The sequence below is a fragment of the Chiloscyllium plagiosum genome, unplaced genomic scaffold (assembly GCF_037043375.1).
Source record: "Chiloscyllium plagiosum isolate Xiang-an unplaced genomic scaffold, Cpla_swu_hap1 HiC_scaffold_35, whole genome shotgun sequence".
Classification (NCBI taxonomy): domain Eukaryota; kingdom Metazoa; phylum Chordata; class Chondrichthyes; order Orectolobiformes; family Hemiscylliidae; genus Chiloscyllium; species Chiloscyllium plagiosum.
This window is the reverse complement of record NW_028270173.1, coordinates 12,351,987-12,371,638: the sequence shown is the minus strand read 5'-3', so window position 1 is coordinate 12,371,638 and position 19,652 is coordinate 12,351,987. Positions and strand designations below refer to the sequence as shown.

Sequence of the window (19,652 nt, the reverse complement as noted above, 5' to 3'; positions counted from 1 at the left end):
CTTAAAAACAACCCTCCACCACCACCCTCTGTCTTCTATCTTTGAGCCAGTTCTGCATCCAAATGGCTAGTTCTCCCTGTATTCCATGAGATCTAACCTTGCTAATCAGTCTCCCATGGGGAACCTTGTTGAACGCCTTACTGAAGTCCATATAGATTACATCTACTGCTCTACCCTCATCAATCTCCTTTGTTATTTCTTCAAAATACTCAATCATGTTTGTGAGACATGATTTCCCACGCACAAAGCCATGTTGACTATCCGAATCAGTCCTTGCCTTTCCAAATACATGTACATCCTGCCCCTCAGGATTTCCTCCAAAAACTTGCCCACCACCAAGGACAAACTCACCGGTCTATAGTTCCCTGGCTTGTCTTTACCGCCCTTCTTCAACAGTGGCACCACGTTAGCCAATCTCCAGTCTTCCGGCACCTAACCTGTGACTATTGATGATACAAATATCTCAGCAAGGGGCCCATCAATCACTTCTCTAGCTTCCCACAGAGTTATCAGGTACACCTGATCAGGTACTGGGGATTTATCCACTTTTAACTGTTTCAAGACATCCAGCACTTCCTCCTCTGTAATCTGGACATTTTGCAAGGTGTCACCATCTATTTCCCTACAGTCTATATCTTCCATATCCTTTTCCACAGTAAATACTGATGCAAAATATTCATTTCGTATCTCCCCCATTTTCTGTGGCTCCACACAAAGGCCGCCTTGCTGATCTTAGAGGGGTTTAGAATAGAGTGGTGCTGGAAAAGCACAGCAGTTCAGGCAGCATCCGAGGAGCAGTAAAATCGATGTTTCGGGCAATACAGGAATACAGGCAGAGTGTCTGAAGGGTGGAAAGATAAATGACAGGAGGGTGGGGGTGGGGAGAAAGTAGCATAGAGTACAATTATGTGAGTGGGGGAGGGGATCAAGGTGGAAGCAGGTCAGGGAGGAGCATGGAGTGGAAGGTGGAAAGGAAGACAGGCAGGTAAGATAAGTCATGGGGACAGTGCTGAGCTGGAAGTTTGAAGCTGGGGTGAGGTGGGGGAAGGGGAAATGAGGAAACTGGTGAAGTCCACATTGATGCCCTGGGGTTGAAGTGTTCCGAGACGGAAGATGAGGCGTTCTTCCTCCAGGCGTCGGGTGGTGAGTGAGTGGCGGTGAAGGAGGCCCAGATCCTCCATGTCCTCGGCAGAGTGGGAGGGGGAGTTGAAATGTTGGGCCACAGGGCGGTGGGGTTAATTGATGCAGGTGTCCCAGAGATGTTCCCTAAAGCGCTCTGCTAGGAGGCGTCCAGTCTCCCCAATGTAGAAGAGACCGCATCGGGAGCAACGGATAAATAAATGATATTGGTGGATGTGCAGGTAAAACTTCGATGGATGTGGAAGGCTCCTTTAGGGCCTTGGATGGAGGTGAGGGGGGGAGGTGTGGGCGCAGGTTTTGCAATTCCTGCGGTGGCAGAAGAAGGTGCCAGGATGGGAGGGTGGGTTGTTGGGGGGCGTGGACCTGACCAGGTAGTCATGAAGGGAATGGTCTTTGTGGAAGGCGGAAAGGGGTGGGGAGAGAAATATATCGCTGGTGGTGGGGCCTGTTTGGAGGTGGCGGAAATGTCGGTGGATGATTTGGTTTATGCGAAGGTTGGCAGGGTGGAAGGTGGACACCAGGGGCGTTCTGTCCTTGTTATGGTTGGAGGGGTGGGGTCTGAGGGTGGAGGTGTGGGATGTGGACGAGATGCGTTGGAGGGCATCTTTAACCACGTTGGAAGGGAAATTGCGGTCTCTAAAGAAGGAGGCCATCTGGTGTGTTCTGTGGTGGAACTGATCCTCCTGGGAGCAAAATCTTTGAGGGGCCCTATTCTCTCCCTAGTTACCCTTTTGTCCTTAATATATTTGTAAAAACCCTTTGGATTCTCCTTAATTGTATTTGCCAAAGCTATCTCATGTCCCCGTTTTGCCCTCCTGATTTCCTTCTTAAGTATACTCCTACTTTCTTTATACTCTTCTAAGGATTCACTCGATCTATCCTGTCTATACCTGACATATGCTTCCTTCTTTTTCTTAACCAAACCCTCAATTTGTTTAGTCATCCAGCATTCCCTATACCAACCAGCCTTCCCTTTCACCCTGACTGGAATATACTTTCTCTGGATTCTTGTTATCTCATTTCTGGAGGCTTCCCATTTTCCAGCCGTCCCTTTACCTGCGAACATCTGCCTCCAATCAGCTTTCGAAAGTTTTTGCCTAATATTGTCAAAATTGGCCTTTCTCCAATTTAGAACTTCAACTTTTAGATCTGGTCTATCCTTTTCCATCACTATTTAAAAACTAATAGAATTATGGTTGCTGGCCCCAAGGTGCACCCCCACTGACACCTCAGTCACCTGCCCTGCCTTATTTCTCAAGAGTAGGTCAAGTTTTGCACCTTCTTTAGTCGGTACAGTTCTTCCTTTTCAAAGTCCTGGAATGTCTTTTCCACTCATAGCAAACAAAGGAAGATCACTGTTTCTTTTCAGTAGGCTTTTGAAGGTCTCTCAGTGATGAGGGAGAGAGTTTCTCTTTTCAGGGCTAAGGATGCCTCACACAGAAAAGGGAGAGTGAACCAGCTGTTCCCTTGGTAAGGCTTTGGATATCTCCTGGCTGCATTACACACGTTCCTATGACAACCTGTACCAGGACCAATCAGAAGGCTGTTGTCAAGCAGTTGTTCTTTGATCCAAACTCTTAATCTCAGCAATGTAATAACCTTTCTGGTCCCAAAAGTATCAGAGACCAGTACAGCTTTCAATGGAAGTCATTTAATTTGCACACAGCAATGTCTGACTTCCACTCCAGTTTGTACCCTAAAAGGAAAATATGTCGTCCCTTACATTACAAACAAAACATATTCTTGACTTGAAAATATATTGCCATTCCTTCACTTCCACTGGTTCAAAATTTTGGAACTCTCTTCTGTTATTTCTGTAAATACGTTCTGGGTCTACTTACAGCGTATGGACTGCAGTAGGTGGATCCACCACCTTCTCAAGGGCAACTAGGCATGGGCAATAAATGCTAGTCCAGGCAGTGACACCCATGTCCCACAAGTGAATAAAAAAGGAAGTGACAATCTCTGGTTAGCACCTAAGCTGTGGTCTGAAATTAAACTTATACTTCCTAAGTCCCACACAAGGACACAGCAAAACCAAGACAAGTGCCTTCAGAGATGATAGTTTTTTAAAAAAGGGAAAAGACATTTGTGTCCAGAATGTCTGGATACAAAAGATAAAATGTGATGACTTCTCATATCCGCTGAATTACTTGTTGATGAAGCTGAATTTCTGACAGCAACAGATTGATGATAAATGTCCAGTTTTGACTCCAGCGAACTTGGATTGAAATTCCTGAGAATTGGTCACAGTCCACTACTTCAGGTTTAACCAAGAAATTCTCAAGAACAGGATTTCAGGTATCTGGAGTTTCGGGAATATCTGCTTCATCCACTAACTGCTGGATCTGCAAAACTAAACTCTGGGTCAGAAGTCTAGAGGAGAAGCAATCAAACACAGATTACCATTCCACTCATTCCTTTTAATGTAAAGAAAACAGCTTCCCATTTTTAACAGGAGATTCCAATCAGTGCACCTTCATAAATGCAGAGCTGTACTTACATTCTGACAGGTCCTTCACTGTTCAGAACAGTCTGACCATGGCAGACAATGCCCCAGTCTCACAGCAATCAGTTGCTGTATTCTGTAAGTTAAAGGTTCAGCAACATGGGCAGCCATTTTGACAGCTCCTATCAAAAGGGTAAGTGCAGAATGTAAATGTAAGATTTGGGTGTCAGCGGGCCAAGTCTGACCAAAACTCATACAATTTATTTTAATCCTGATATAACCTCTTTACGTTGACAATTTTTAAACTGTATAGTACTGTTATAGGTTCCTGACATTTACCACTTATGTTCAAAGTTGACTGACTGACAGACTCCTTCAACCTAGTGACTGACTCATACCAACAGACATAACTTTAATTTAATAAACCATCTCAAGGCATTTACAGAAACATTATAAGACAAAATATGATATTTAGCCACCTCAAAGGATATGAGATCAAATTCCCAAAAGCTTTGTTAAAGAGAGAGATTTTAATATGTCTTTTAAACCCCATATCATCCATGATCTCATTGAACAGGCTCCAGGGCTGAATGAGCTGCTCCTGTCCCTAGGGCTGGGTAATAAATACTGGCCAGACAGTCACACCCACATTCCACACATGAATAAATAAAATTCTGATGTGTTTGAGGACGAGACCCTACTAAGCCTTCACTAAATCAATCTTCCAACAAGTACTTGCAGGAAGTGTAAACATAGTGACTGGACCCAAACCGCATCAGTCACTCTGATAGAATCACCACAACATGGTGAAGCTCAATGAAAGCTCGAGAAATCAAACCTCATCTTTCAATTCAAACTTTACAGCTTTTGCCCTCAGTTCAACAATTCCACACCAAGAGGGACTGGAGATTGGGAGGGAAGGGGGATAGAGAGAACTGGGGAGGGAGGGGAGAGAAGTGAAAAGGCATATTGATGAGAGGGTGGTGAGAAAGGAGAGGGGAATGAAGAGGATGTTGAGGGAGGAGAAGAGGATAGAGGGTAAGTGAGATTGAGGATATTGGGGAGGATGGTGAGAGAGGAGAGGGCGGGTAGAGAAGGGATGGGATAGGTAGATGACAGTGGGGAGGATGCTGAGAGAGGAGGGGGATGGAGAGGTGAGGGGGAGAGAAGTGGGAGGGGAATAGAGGAGAGTAGGGAAAGTAGTGATAGAAAAGAATGTTGTGAAACTTGAAAGGGTTCGAAAAAGACTTACAGGGCATTGCCAGGGTTGGAGGATTTGAACTATAGGGAAAGGCTAAATAGGCTAGGTCTGTTTTCCCTGGAGCGTCAGAGGCTGAGGGGTGACCTTATAGAGATTTATAAAATCATGAGGGGCATGAACTTGAAAAGGTGCATGAAAAGGTGAATGAACTTTTCCCTTGGGTGGGGAAGTCCAGAACTAGAGGGCATAAGTTTAGAGTGAGAGAGAGGAAAGATACAAAAGAATCCTAAGGGGCAACGTTTTCACGCAGAGGGTGGTGTGTGCGTGGGGCATGGACTGCCAGAAGAAGTGGTGGAGGTCAGTACAATTGCAATATTTAAAAGGCATCTGGATGGGTATATGAATAGGAAGGGTTTGGAGGGATATGAGCCGGGTGCTGGCAGGTGCGACTAGATTGGGTTGGGATATCTGGTCAGCATGGATGAGTTAGACCAAACAGTCTGTTTCCATGCTGTACATCTCTATGACAAAGTAGGGGCATGGAAAGGGAGGTAATGTAGAGAGGAGTAGGGAAGATGATGAGAGAGGAGGGAGAAATGTGAGGGGAATGGGAAAGGATAGAGTGATTCAGCGTGGAAACAGAGCCTTCAGTCTAACTTGTCCATGCCAACTATGTTTCCCAAACTGAAGCATTCCCATTGACCTGTTTTTGGTCCATATCCCTCCAAACCTTTCCTATTCATGTACCTTTCCAAATATGATAACTGTACCTGAGTTTGACACTTCCTTTGGCAGTTCATTCCATATGTGAACCAGGCCCTGTGTAAAAAGGTTGCCCCTCAGGTCGCTTTTAAACCTTTCTCCTCTCACCTTAAATCTGTGTTCCCTAGTTTTGAACGACCGCATCCCATTCCCTCCTCACCTGATCTGTGCAATTTCCCTGCAGTTACACATTTGGCCGAAGGACGGAGCAAAACCCAAAGAGTGAATTCAGTCAAAAACGAAAGTAATGTTTTTCAGGGAGGGGCTGCTGTTGTGAACGTCTTTACTTTTTACACATCTGTCGGGAAAAGGCGGAAAATGTTCGATCAGATTGTGGGAAAATAAGAGGTGAGTCCCAAATCCTCTTTAATTTCAGGAAGGGGTCATTCCCAGTGAGATCGGGTGGATATTATTCCCGCTGAAAGATCCCAATCAAATCCAAGGAGTTGAACGGGGAGCCGCTGGGGACTGTCCAGGGAAAAGATGAGAACTTTCTCCAATGTCTCTGATCAGCTGAACAGAGCCTGGAGCTGGCTCCTGTCAGTATAAGGGAACAGGAGGGAGAGGCAATCTGCAACATTAAAGTCTCAGGGTCAAACACAGAGACTGGAAAGGGAGACGGAAGTAAAAAGGAGGAACATAGTGAGGGCCAGGAGACAGAACATGACCCACTGGGGTTTCAATTTAAAGAGAAATAATTCAATCCTGGAGATAGTTGAGTGTTTACATCTCGGGGAACAAACCTTTAAAGCAGGTTAATGTTCCGCATTTCTTCATCGACATTGCTCCTTTGTTTAAGTCTTGTCTTTAAAGAGCTGGTGTAGGCATGATGGGCAGTATGGCCTCCCTATACAACATCATCATTCTGTCATTCTGTGAAGCACGAGCAGATCTATCCCTCTGTTGTCCTTTTTCCTGAATCCCATCAGCCAGGATGGGGGTATGTGAGAAGTGGAGGGGATGATCTCAGATTGTGGAGACTCTGAGGTACAAACCTGCCAGGACATAGACATCATCATTATCTCCTGCTTAGACTCACTGTCAGTGTACGGAGTGGTTAACATCTCTGACCAGTTTGTGGGTGGCACGGTGACATAGTGGTTAGCACTGCTGCCTCACACCACCAGAGACTCGGGTTCAATTCCCGCCTCAGGCAACTGTCTGTGTGGAATTTGTACATTCTCCCTGTGTCTGTGTGGGTTTCCTCTGGGTGCTCTGGCTTCCACCCACAGTCCAAAAATGTGCAGGTTAGGTGAATTGGCCATGCTAAATTGCCCGTAGTGTTACGTGAAGGGGTAAATGTAGGGGAATGGGTCTGGATGGGTGGTGGGTCGGTGTGGACTTGTTGGGCCGAAGGGCCTGTTTCACACTGTAGGTAATCTAATCTAGTTCAAACTGCCCTCAGGATCCAAAACAGATCAAATTAAGAGCAAGGGCCATGTCCTCTGGAAAATGGCCTGAGAGATTGTTATCCCGTTCACTGTCAGGGCAGACAACTTGAAGGTGCAGGGATTTTTGTTGTTAGGAGGTGGGCTGTGTTTCCCCTGGAGGCTGGAGGGTGAATTTATAAAATCAGGAAGGGCATGGATAGGGTAAATAGGCAAAGTCTTTTTCTTGTGGTGGAAGAGGCCAAAACTAGAGGGCATAGGTGTAAAGTGAGAGGGGAAAGATTTAAAAATGATCTGGGGGTAACTTTTTAATGCAGAGATTTTATTTGACTTGAAGTATTTATTGTCTCGTGTACCAAAGTACAGTAAAAAGCTTTTTTTACAAGCATTACCGGCAGATCATAGTAAACAGGACGTATAGATCAGAAAGATGTAGACAGAGGCATACAGGTTACATTGTACAGGGTGCGCAGTAGGCAACAGCATCATTAGCAAGGTCAGCATTATTTGAGGCGAGAGAGTCCATGGTGTGAGTATGGAATGAGCTGCTAGAGAAAGTGGTGGAGGCTGGTACAATTACAACATTTAAAAGACATCTGGACAGGGATATGAATAGGAAAGGTTTAGAGGGATATGGACCAAATGATAGTAAATGGGAGTAGGACAGATTGGATGTATATGTAGTGCTGTTGAATTGGACTGCAGGGTCTATGTCTGTGCTGTCTGATTCTGTGACTAGCAAATTCATTTATGGTGTGACCCTTTGCAATTTTTCTCCATTTAAATAATATTCCGTTTCTCTATTCTTCCAACCAAGGTGTATAAACTGATATTTCCCCACATCACAGTAGTCCTGCCATACCTACGGGGTATATGTTCCAAGACCAACCACAGAAGCCTGAAACCATGGATAGGTACGACCCCATTCATTTAAATGGGAAATTTACCTTCTCGGCAGGTCCCTGGTTCCAGAAGGTTCCCTATAATATGTTTGGGCCACGGTAAACTGCGGGTAACTGAATCTGTGGAAAGCGGTTCCGCAGATATGGCTGTTGACCTGTACATCCCACCTGCCAAGATCTTGTCCACTCGCTAACCCTGTCTATATCCATGTGTAGTTTCTGTGTCATCCACTTCACTCTCACCTATTTTTGTATCAGTCACAAACTTGGAACATTACATTCACTTCCATCATCCAAATCATTTATATTTATCGTGAATAATTTTGGCCCAAATATTGACCTCTGTGGCACTCCATTAGTTGCAGGTTGCCATCCAGAAAATGGGCCCCTTATCCCAATTCTCTGTCCAATATTAAATTGGCCAATTCTCTATTCACGCTAATATACGACCGCCAATTAAAAAAAAGACACGAAAATATGTTTACTCATGAGAGTTTAGAAGAATTAGGGGTAGTCTTTCTGAAACAAGGAAAATTTGACAGGGGCTTGATTTGGGTATGTGTTGAGTTGTTTCCAATAGTGGGGAAATCTCAAACAAGGGGACATAGTTAGAGCTATTACAAGATGTGCTTTTAAGAGGATTTGTTCTGTCATGTTTCTTTTGAAAGCTAGTGTTGTAAACTTGGAGCCATGCTTTCTGCTCTGAACCCAGCAATCTAGCTGTATTTACTTGCTGCACCTCCATTTTAACGTTTTTGTGTTTCATGCACAAGAACACCCAGATCCTTCTTCATGGCATTTTTCTATGGAGTCTCCTTCCATCTATGTAATTGTTTGCCTTTTTGATTGTTCCTACCTTATATTTTGCTCCATTAAACTCCATCTGCCAAGTTTCAGTCCACTCATCAAACCTATCGATATTCCCCTGGAGATTTCTTATTTCCTCATCACAACATATCATTTTGTCACCATCAGCAAATTTTGATTCATTATGCTGTCTCTCTTCCCGTGAGTCATTAATATGGGCAGTAAATAATTTGGGCTTGTAGGAATCCACTGATTAATTTGTTCCAACCTAAAAAAGACTCATCAAATCTGACTGTCTGTGTTTTGTGTGATCACTGAATCTTAATCCATGCTAATACATTACCCCAATACCTTGAGCATGTGCAAGAGTCAAGGACCTTATCAAATGTCTTCTGGAAATCCAAGTGAGCTCCTTTCACCAGTTCCCTTCAGCAACTCTAGTTTTTATATCGTCAAAGAACTCTCGAAAGTTTGTCAAGCGTAATTTCTCTTGCACAAAGCATGTTGACTCTGTTTGATTATGTTCAGCTTTTCTAAATCTTTTGCTATTTCTTCCTGACCAATGGCATTTCCTGAATGAAAGACTAACTGACCAATCGTTTCCTGGTTTCTGTCTCCCTCCCTTCTTTAATGCACTATCATGTAGAGTCAGACAGTCATTGAGATGTACAGCATGGAAGCAGACCCTTCGGTCCAACTCGTCCATGCCGACAAGATATCTCAAACCAATCTAGTCCCACCTGCCAGCACCTGGCCCATATCCCTCCAAACCCTTCCTATTCATATACCCATTCAGATGCCTTTTAAATATTGCAATTGTACTAGCCTCCACCACTTCCCCTGGCAGCTCATTACATACACGTGCCAACCTCTGCGTGAAAAGTTGCCCCTTAAGTCTCTTTTATATCTTTCATCTCTCACCCTAAACCTATGCCCTCTAGTTCTGGACACCCCCACCCCAGGGAAACACTTTTGACTATTTATCCTATCCATGCCCCTCATGATTTTATAAACCTCTACAATATCCCTCCTCAGCCTCCGACGCTCCAGGGAAAACAGCCCTAGCCTGGTCAACCTCTCCCAATAGCTCAAATCCTCCAACCCTTGCAACATCCTTGTAAATCTTTTCTGAACCCTTTCAAGTTTCACAACATCTTTCTGATAGATAGGAGACCAGAATTGCATGCAATATTCCAACAGTGGCCTCACCAATGTCCTGTACAGTTGCAACATGACCTCCCAACTCCTGTACTCAATACTCTGACCAATAAAGGAAAGCATACCAAACGCCTTCTTCACTTCAAGGAACTATGAACCTGTATTCCAAGGTCTCTTTGTTTAGCAACACACCTGAGGACCTTACCATTAAGTGTCTACTTCCTGCTAAGATTGCCTTTCCCAAAATGCAGCACCTCACATTTACCTAAATTGAACTCCATCTGCCACTCCTCAGCCCATTGGCCCATTTGATCAAGATCTGAGGTAACCCTCTTTGCTGTCCACTACACCTCAATTTTGGTGTCATCTGGAAAATTAATAACTATACCTCTAATGCTCGCATCCAAATCATGTATATAAATGATGAAAAGTACTGGACCCAACACCGATCCTTGCGGCACACCACTGGTCACAGGCCTCCAGTCTGAAAAGCAACCCTCCACCAACACCCCCTTCTGTTCTTACCTTTGAAGCAGTTCTGTATCAAAATGGCTAGTTCTCCCTGTATTCCATGAGATCCAACCTTGCTAACCAATCTCCCATGGGGAATTTTGTGGAACATTTTTACTGAAATCCATATAGATCACATCTACCACTCTGCTGTCATCAGTCCTCTTTGTTACTTCTTCAAAAAACTCAGTCAAATCTGCTGGGAACACCCTGGATTCCAGTGAATTCTGGAATATTTTAACTAATGCCCCCACTGTCTCTGCAGTAACTTCCTTTAAAACTGCTGGATGCAGGCCATCAGGCCCTGGTGATCTGCCTACCTTTAGTCCCATTGGTTTGTCAAATACTTTGGCTGTCATGATAAAGATTGTGACGAGACATTTTCTCTCATCAGTAACTAACTGATCTGATATCTTTGGGATGTTTTGTAGTGTTCTCCACCATGAAGACTGATATTAAATATTGATTTAAAATAAATTATTTTCTGGTCCCAGTGCCCATTTCTTCCACACCAATATTTAAGCTCTCTCTACTCTTGCTTACATTATTGCAATTTACATGTCAGGTTGTAATCTGGACATCATTAACTTTGTGGTTTTTCTATTGAATTTTGCCCTGAGCTGTTCATAATCTCTCAGCATAATCTCTTTCCTCGTTCTGCCTATGTAATTGGTATGTATGTGGACAATGTTAACTGGATCCTTCCCCTCCCACATTAAATTATTCTCCAGCCCAGAAGAGATGTCCTTAATCTTGGCACCAGACAGGCAACAGTGCCTATGGGACATCCTGTCATCGCTGCAGAGAAGAGTATCTATTCCCCTAACTCTGTCAGTCCCCTATTACCATACATTTCTCTATTCTTCCCCCATCAGGCTGGTGGGGGGATTAGTTCACTTTCTCTCCCTTCAGTCTGTACCCTCATTCAGACTGTACCTTAGGGACAAGGGACTGGCTAAGGCTCCTGTGAAGCTGAATTCTGGATCCCAAAACCTGCCTCAATAACAGTCACATTGCCCTGGTCCTGACCATGGACTACGTTTGATGTCGTTAAACTAAGAGCTGTTCAGGTACTGCTCCCCTTCCCTGGTGGTTCACAGTATCAGCAGCTCAATTCCAGCTCATCAGCTCTGAGTCAAAGTTCTTGCTACAGATATGGTCACTGTGGGTGACACTGGCATCACCAGTTCCCACATACTACAGCTGCAACACATTATCTGCCCAGGTTTCTCTATTCTCTTCTCTTACATAAGAGCACAATGTAAGAACTAGAAGCAGGAGTAGACCATCTCGCCCTTCGAACCTGCTCCGCCATTCAGTAAGATCATGGCTGATCTTTTCATGGACTCAGCTCCACTTCCCCACTCACTCACCATAACCTTTAATTCATTTACTGTTCAAAAAAATTACCTATCGTAGCTTTAAAAACATTTTCTGAGGAAGACTCAACGACTTCACTGGGCAGGGAATTCCATAGATTCACAATCCTCCGGTAAAGAAGTTCCTTTTCAATTCCGGCCTAAATCTGCTCGCCCTCATTTTGAGGCGATGCCCTCTTGTCCCAGTTTAACCCACCAGTTTAAAACATCCTCTCTACTTACATCTAACTATTCCCTTCATAATTTTATATGTTTCGATAAGATCCCCCCTCATTCTTCTAAATTCCAATGAATATAATCCCCAGTCTACTCAGTCCCTCCTCATAAGCCAACCCCCTCAAATCCAGAATCAATCTAGTGAACCTCGTCTGGACCCCCTCCAGTGTTAGTACATCTTTTCTCAAGTAAGGAGGCCAAAACATGCACACTATACTCTAAGTGTGGCCTCGCCAGCACCCTATTCAGCTGCAATATAACCTCCCTGCTTTTAAACTCATTCCCTTTAGCAACAAAGGACAAAATTCCATGTGCCGCCTTAATTACCTGTTGTATCCGCAGACCAACCTTCTGTGATTCATGCACAAGGACACCCAGGTCCCTCTACAGAGCAGCGTGCTGCAATTTCTTACCATTCAAGTAAGAATTCTTTTTATTGTTATTCCTACTAAACTGGATGACTTCACGTCTATTACAATTATACTCCAACTTCCAGACCTTTACTCACTCACTTCAACTATGTATATCCCTTTGCAAAGTTTCACAGTCATAGAGTCATAGAAATGTACAGCACAGAAACAGACCCCTCGGTCCAACTCTGCTCTACCACTCATCTTAGTATCATTCGCAAAGGTTGACACAATACACATGATCCCAAACCCCTAATTATCAGTGTAAATTGTGAATAATTGCAGTCCCAACACTGATCCCTGAGGCACACCGCTAGTCACTGATCGCCAACCCGAATACCACTCACTTCTTCCTACTCTTTCCTTCCCGTTAGTTAACCAATCCTCTATTTTCTGTTCGATTTATTCATTTATAAAATTAAATTCAATATTAAATAGTTTAAAAGTGCATTTCTTAATTACCCATTTTTGCATTTCATAATCTCTCCTGATTTAAACATCTTGGCAAATTAAAAGAAACATGGAGGAAGTCCCCAGATGTCACTAACCCATTTTCTTGTGATGTTGTAGATTAGATTACTTAGAGTGTGGAAACAGGCCCTTCGGCCCAACAAGTCCACACGGACACAACGAAGCGCAACACAATTCAAACCCATTCCCCTATACACAATTTAGCATGGCCAACTCACCTAACCTGCACATCTTTGGACTGTGGGAGGAAACCGGAGCACCCGGAGGAAACCCACGCAGACACAGGGAGAATGTGCAAACTCCACACGTCAGTCACCTGAGGCGGGAATTGAAGGCAGGACTCTGACGCTGCAAGGCAGCAGTGCGAACCACAGTGGCACCAATGGGACAGCAAGGATCAGGTTAAAGAAGTACTCTGCTGCCACTCCCTCCTCGTGCAGATCCACGCGCCCAGCCTGTTAGAGAATGACACTGACCTGCTATATACTCCTCCCAGTCTGTTACACAGTGACACTGACCTGCCGCACACCGGTCCCAGTCTGTGACACAGTGACACTGACCTGCTGCACACCGGTCCCAGTCTGTTACACAGTGACACTGACCTGCTGCACATTCCTCCCAGTCTGTTACACAGTGATACTGACCTGCTGCACACTCTTCCCAGTCTATTACACAGTGACACTGACCTGCCGCACACTCCTCCCAGTCTGTTACACAGTGATACTGACCTGCCGCACACTCCTCCCAGTCTGTTACACAGTGATACTGACCTGCCGCACACCGGTCACAGTCTGTTACACAGTGACACTGACCTGCCGCATACTCCTCCCAATCTGTTACACAGTAATACTGACCTACCGCACACTCCTCCCAGTCTGTTACACAGTGATACTGACCTGCCGCACACCGGTCACAGTCTGTTACACAGTGACACTGACCTGCCGCATACTCCTCCCAGTCTGTTACACAGTGATACTGACCTGCCGCACACTCCTCCCAGTCTGTTACACAGTGACACTGACCTGCCGCATACACCTCCCAGTCTGTTACACAGTAATACTGACCTACCGCACACTCCTCCCAGTCTGTTACACAGTAATACTGACCTACCGCACACTCTTCCCAGTCTATTACACAGTGACACTGACCTACGGCACACTCCTCCCAGTCTGTTACACAGTGATACTGATCTGCCGCACACTCCTCCCAGTCTGTTACACAGTGACGTTAACCTGCCGCACACTCCTCCCAGTCTGTTACAGAGTGATACTGACCTGCCGCACACTCCTCTCAGTCTGTTACACAGTGACACTGACCTGCCGCACACTCCTCCCAGTCTGTTACACAATGACACTGACCTGCCACACACTCCTCCCAGCCTGCTACACAGTGACACTAACCTGCTGCACACTCCTCTGAGTCTGTTACACAGTGACACTGACCTGCTGCACACTCCTCCCTGTCTGTTAATCTGTATCACTGACCTGCTGCGCACTCCTCCCAGTCTGGTAATCTGTAACACTGACCTGCCGCACATTCCTCCCAGTCTGTTTCACAATGACACTGACCTGCCACACACTCCTCCCAGCCTGTTACACATTGACACTGACCTGCCGCACACTCCTCCCAGTCTGTTACACAGTGACACTGACCTGCTGTATGCACCTCCCAGTCTGTTGCACAGTGACACTGACCTGCCGCACACTCCTCCCAGTCTGTTAGACAGTGACACTGACCTGCTGCACACTCCTCCCAGTCTGTTACACAGTGACACTGACCTGCTGCACACTCCTCTGAGTTTGTTACATAGTGACACTGACCTGCCGCACACCCGTCCCAGTCTGTTGCACAGTGACACTGACTTGCTGCACACTACTCCCAATCTATTACACAGTGACAATGACCTGCCGCATACCGGTCCCAGTCCGTTACACAGTGACACTGACCTGCTGCACATTCCTCCCAGTCTGTTACACAGTGACACTGACCTGCTGCACACTCCTCCCAGTCTGTTACACAGTGACACCGACCTGCTGCACATTCCTCCCAGACTGGTACACAGTGACACTGACCTGCTGCACACTCCTCCCAGTCTGTTACACAGTGACACTGAATTGCCGCACACTCCTCCCAGTCTGTTACACAGTGACACTGACCTGCCGCACACTCCTCCCAGTCTGTTACACAGTGACACTGACCTGGTGCACACTCCTCTCAATCTGTTACACAGTGACACTGACCTGCCGCACACTCCTCCCAGTCTGTTACACAGTGACACCGACCTGCCGCATACTCCTCCCAGTCTGTTACACAGTGACACTGACCTGCCGCATACTCCTCCCAGTCTGTTACACAGTGTCACTGACCTGTCGCACACTCCTCCCAGTCTGTTACACAGTGACACTGACCTGCCGCACACTCCTCCCAGTCCATTACACTGTGATACAGACCTGCTGGACTCTCCTCCCAGTTTGTTACACAATGACACTGACCTGCCGCACACTCCTCCCAGTCTGTTACACAGTGACACTGACCTGCCGCACACTCCTCCCAGTCTGTTACACTGTGATACAGACCTGCTGGACACTCCTCCCAGTTTGTTACACAATGACACTGACCTGCTGCACACTCCTCCCAGTCTGTTACAGAGTGACACTGACCTGCTGCACACTCCTCCCAGTCTGTTACACAGTGACACTGACCTGCCGCACACCCCTCCCAGTCTGATGCACAGTGACACTGACCTGCTGCACACTACTCCCAATCTATTACACAGTGACAATGACCTGCCGCATACCGGTCCCAGTCTGTTACACAGTGATACTGACCTGCCGCACACTCCTCCCAGTCTGTTACAGAGTGATACTGACCTGCCACACACTCCTCCCAGTCTGTTACAGTGACACTGACCTGCCGCACACTCCTCCCAGTCTGTTACACAGTGACACCGACCTGCCGCATACTCCTCCCAGTCTGTTACACAGTGATACTGTCCTGCCGCACACTCCTCCCAGTCTGTTACACAGTGACACTGACCTGCCGCACACTCCTCCCCGTCTGTTACACAGTGACACTGACCTGCCGCACACTCCTCCCAGTCTGTTACACTGTGATACAGACCTGCCGGACACTCCTCCCAGTTTGTTACACAATGACACTGACCTGCTGCACACTCCTCCCAGTCTGTTACACAGTGACACTGACCTGCCGCACACTCCTCCCAGTCTGTTACACAGTGATACTGACCTGCCGCACACCGGTCACAGTCTGTTACACAGTGACACTGACCTGCCGCATACTCCTCCCAATCTGTTACACAGTAATACTGACCTACCGCACACTCCTCCCAGTCTGTTACACAGTGATACTGACCTGCCGCACACCGGTCACAGTCTGTTACACAGTGACACTGACCTGCCGCATACTCCTCCCAGTCTGTTACACAGTGATACTGACCTGCCGCACACTCCTCCCAGTCTGTTACACAGTGACACTGACCTGCCGCATACACCTCCCAGTCTGTTACACAGTAATACTGACCTACCGCACACTCCTCCCAGTCTGTTACACAGTAATACTGACCTACCGCACACTCTTCCCAGTCTATTACACAGTGACACTGACCTACGGCACACTCCTCCCAGTCTGTTACACAGTGACACTGAATTGCCGCACACTCCTCCCAGTCTGTTACACAGTGACGTTAACCTGCCGCACACTCCTCCCAGTCTGTTACAGAGTGATACTGACCTGCCGCACACTCCTCTCAGTCTGTTACACAGTGACACTGACCTGCCGCACACTCCTCCCAGTCTGTTACACAATGACACTGACCTGCCACACACTCCTCCCAGCCTGCTACACAGTGACACTAACCTGCTGCACACTCCTCTGAGTCTGTTACACAGTGACACTGACCTGCTGCACACTCCTCCCTGTCTGTTAATCTGTATCACTGACCTGCTGCGCACTCCTCCCAGTCTGGTAATCTGTAACACCGACCTGCCGCACATTCCTCCCAGTCTGTTTCACAATGACACTGACCTGCCACACACTCCTCCCAGCCTGTTACACATTGACACTGACCTGCCGCACACTCCTCCCAGTCTGTTACACAGTGACACTGACCTGCTGTATGCACCTCCCAGTCTGTTGCACAGTGACACTGACCTGCCGCACACTCCTCCCAGTCTGTTAGACAGTGACACTGACCTGCTGCACACTCCTCCCAGTCTGTTACACAGTGACACTGACCTGCTGCACACTCCTCTGAGTTTGTTACATAGTGACACTGACCTGCCGCACACCCGTCCCAGTCTGTTGCACAGTGACACTGACTTGCTGCACACTACTCCCAATCTATTACACAGTGACAATGACCTGCCGCATACCGGTCCCAGTCCGTTACACAGTGACACTGACCTGCTGCACATTCCTCCCAGTCTGTTACACAGTGACACTGACCTGCTGCACACTCCTCCCAGTCTGTTACACAGTGACACTGACCTGCTGCACACTCCTCCCAGTCTGTTACACAGTGACACTGAATTGCCGCACACTCCTCCCAGTCTGTTACACAGTGACACTGACCTGCCGCACACTCCTCCCAGTCTGTTACACAGTGACACTGACCTGGTGCACACTCCTCTCAATCTGTTACACAGTGACACTGACCTGCCGCACACTCCTACCAGTCTGTTACACAGTGACACCGACCTGCCGCATACTCCTCCCAGTCTGTTACACAGTGACACTGACCTGCCGCATACTCCTCCCAGTCTGTTACACAGTGTCACTGACCTGTCGCACACTCCTCCCAGTCTGTTACACAGTGACACTGACCTGCCGCACACTCCTCCCAGTCCATTACACTGTGATACAGACCTGCTGGACTCTCCTCCCAGTTTGTTACACAATGACACTGACCTGCCGCACACTCCTCCCAGTCTGTTACACAGTGACACTGACCTGCCGCACACTCCTCCCAGTCTGTTACACTGTGATACAGAACTGCTGGACACTCCTCCCAGTTTGTTACACAATGACACTGACCTGCTGCACACTCCTCCCAGTCTGTTACAGAGTGACACTGACCTGCTGCACACTCCTCCCAGTCTGTTACACAGTGACACTGACCTGCCGCACACCCCTCCCAGTCTGATGCACAGTGACACTGACCTGCTGCACACTACTCCCAATCTATTACACAGTGACAATGACCTGCCGCATACCGGTCCCAGTCTGTTACACAGTGATACTGACCTGCCGCACACTCCTCCCAGTCTGTTACAGAGTGATACTGACCTGCCACACACTCCTCCCAGTCTGTTACAGTGACACTGACCTGCCGCACACTCCTCCCAGTCTGTTACACAGTGACACCGACCTGCCGCATACTCCTCCCAGTCTGTTACACAGTGATACTGTCCTGCCGCACACTCCTCCCAGTCTGTTACACAGTGACACTGACCTGCCGCACACTCCTCCCCGTCTGTTACACAGTGACACTGACCTGCCGCACACTCCTCCCAGTCTGTTACACTGTGATACAGACCTGCCGGACACTCCTCCCAGTTTGTTACACAATGACACTGACCTGCTGCACACTCCTCCCAGTCTGTTACACAGTGACACTGACCTGCCGCACACTCCTCCCAGTCTGTTACACAGTGATAATCACCTGCCGCACACTCCTCCCAGTCTGTTACACAGTGACACTGACCTGCTGCGCACTCCTCCCAGTCTGTTAATCTGTAACACTGACCTGCCGCACATTCCTCCCAGTCTGTTACACAATGACACTGACCTGCCACACACTCCTCCCAGCCTGCTACACAGTGATACTGTCCTGCCGCACACTCCTCCCAGTCTGTTACACAGTGACACGGACTGCCGCACACTCCTCCCAGTCTGTTACACAGTGACACTGACCTGCTGTATGCACCTCCCAGTCTGTTGCACAGTGACACTGACCTGCCGCACACTCCTCCCAGTCTGTTAGACAGTGACACTGACCTGCTGCACACTCCTCCCAGCCTGTTACACATTGACACTGACCTGCCGCACACTCCTCCCAGTCTGTTACACAGTGACACTGACCTGCTGTATGCACCTCCCAGTCTGTTGCACAGTGACACTGACCTGCCGCACACTCCTCCCAGTCTGTTAGACAGTGACACTGACCTGCTGCACACTCCTCCCAGTCTGTTACACAGTGACACTGACCTGCAGCACACTCCTCTGAGTTTGTTACATAGTGACACTGACCTGCCGCACACCCGTCCCAGTCTGTTGCACAGTGACACTGACTTGCTGCACACTACTCCCAATCTATTACACAGTGACAATGACCTGCCGCATACCGGTCCCAGTCCGTTACACAGTGACACTGACCTGCTGCACATTCCTCCCAGTCTGTTACACAGTGACACTGACCTGCTGCACACTCCTCCCAGTCTGTTACACAGTGACACCGACCTGCTGCACATTCCTCCCAGACTGGTACACAGTGACACTGACCTGCTGCACACTCCTCCCAGTCTGTTACACAGTGATACTGAATTGCCGCACACTCCTCCCAGTCTGTTACACAGTGACACTGACCTGCCGCACACTCCTCCCAGTCTGTTACACAGTGACACTGACCTGGTGCACACTCCTCTCAATCTGTTACACAGTGACACTGACCTGCCGCACACTCCTACCAGTCTGTTACACAGTGACACCGACCTGCCGCATACTCCTCCCAGTCTGTTACACAGTGACACTGACCTGCCGCATACTCCTCCCAGTCTGTTACACAGTGTCACTGACCTGTCGCACACTCCTCCCAGTCTGTTACACAGTGACACTGACCTGC

The 19,652-nt window shown here is 47.5% G+C and overlaps 1 protein-coding gene across 1 annotated transcript in view; it reads left to right on the top strand.

Moving 5' to 3' along the window:
* Positions 1-5,763: 5,763 nt before the first annotated feature.
* Positions 5,764-19,652, top strand: part of LOC122547757 (butyrophilin subfamily 3 member A3-like) — a 206,069-nt gene continuing 192,180 nt past the window's right edge. The window contains 1 exon segment of the mRNA XM_087979256.1: positions 5,764-5,900. The gene's annotated coding sequence lies outside the window, so the exon portion shown is untranslated.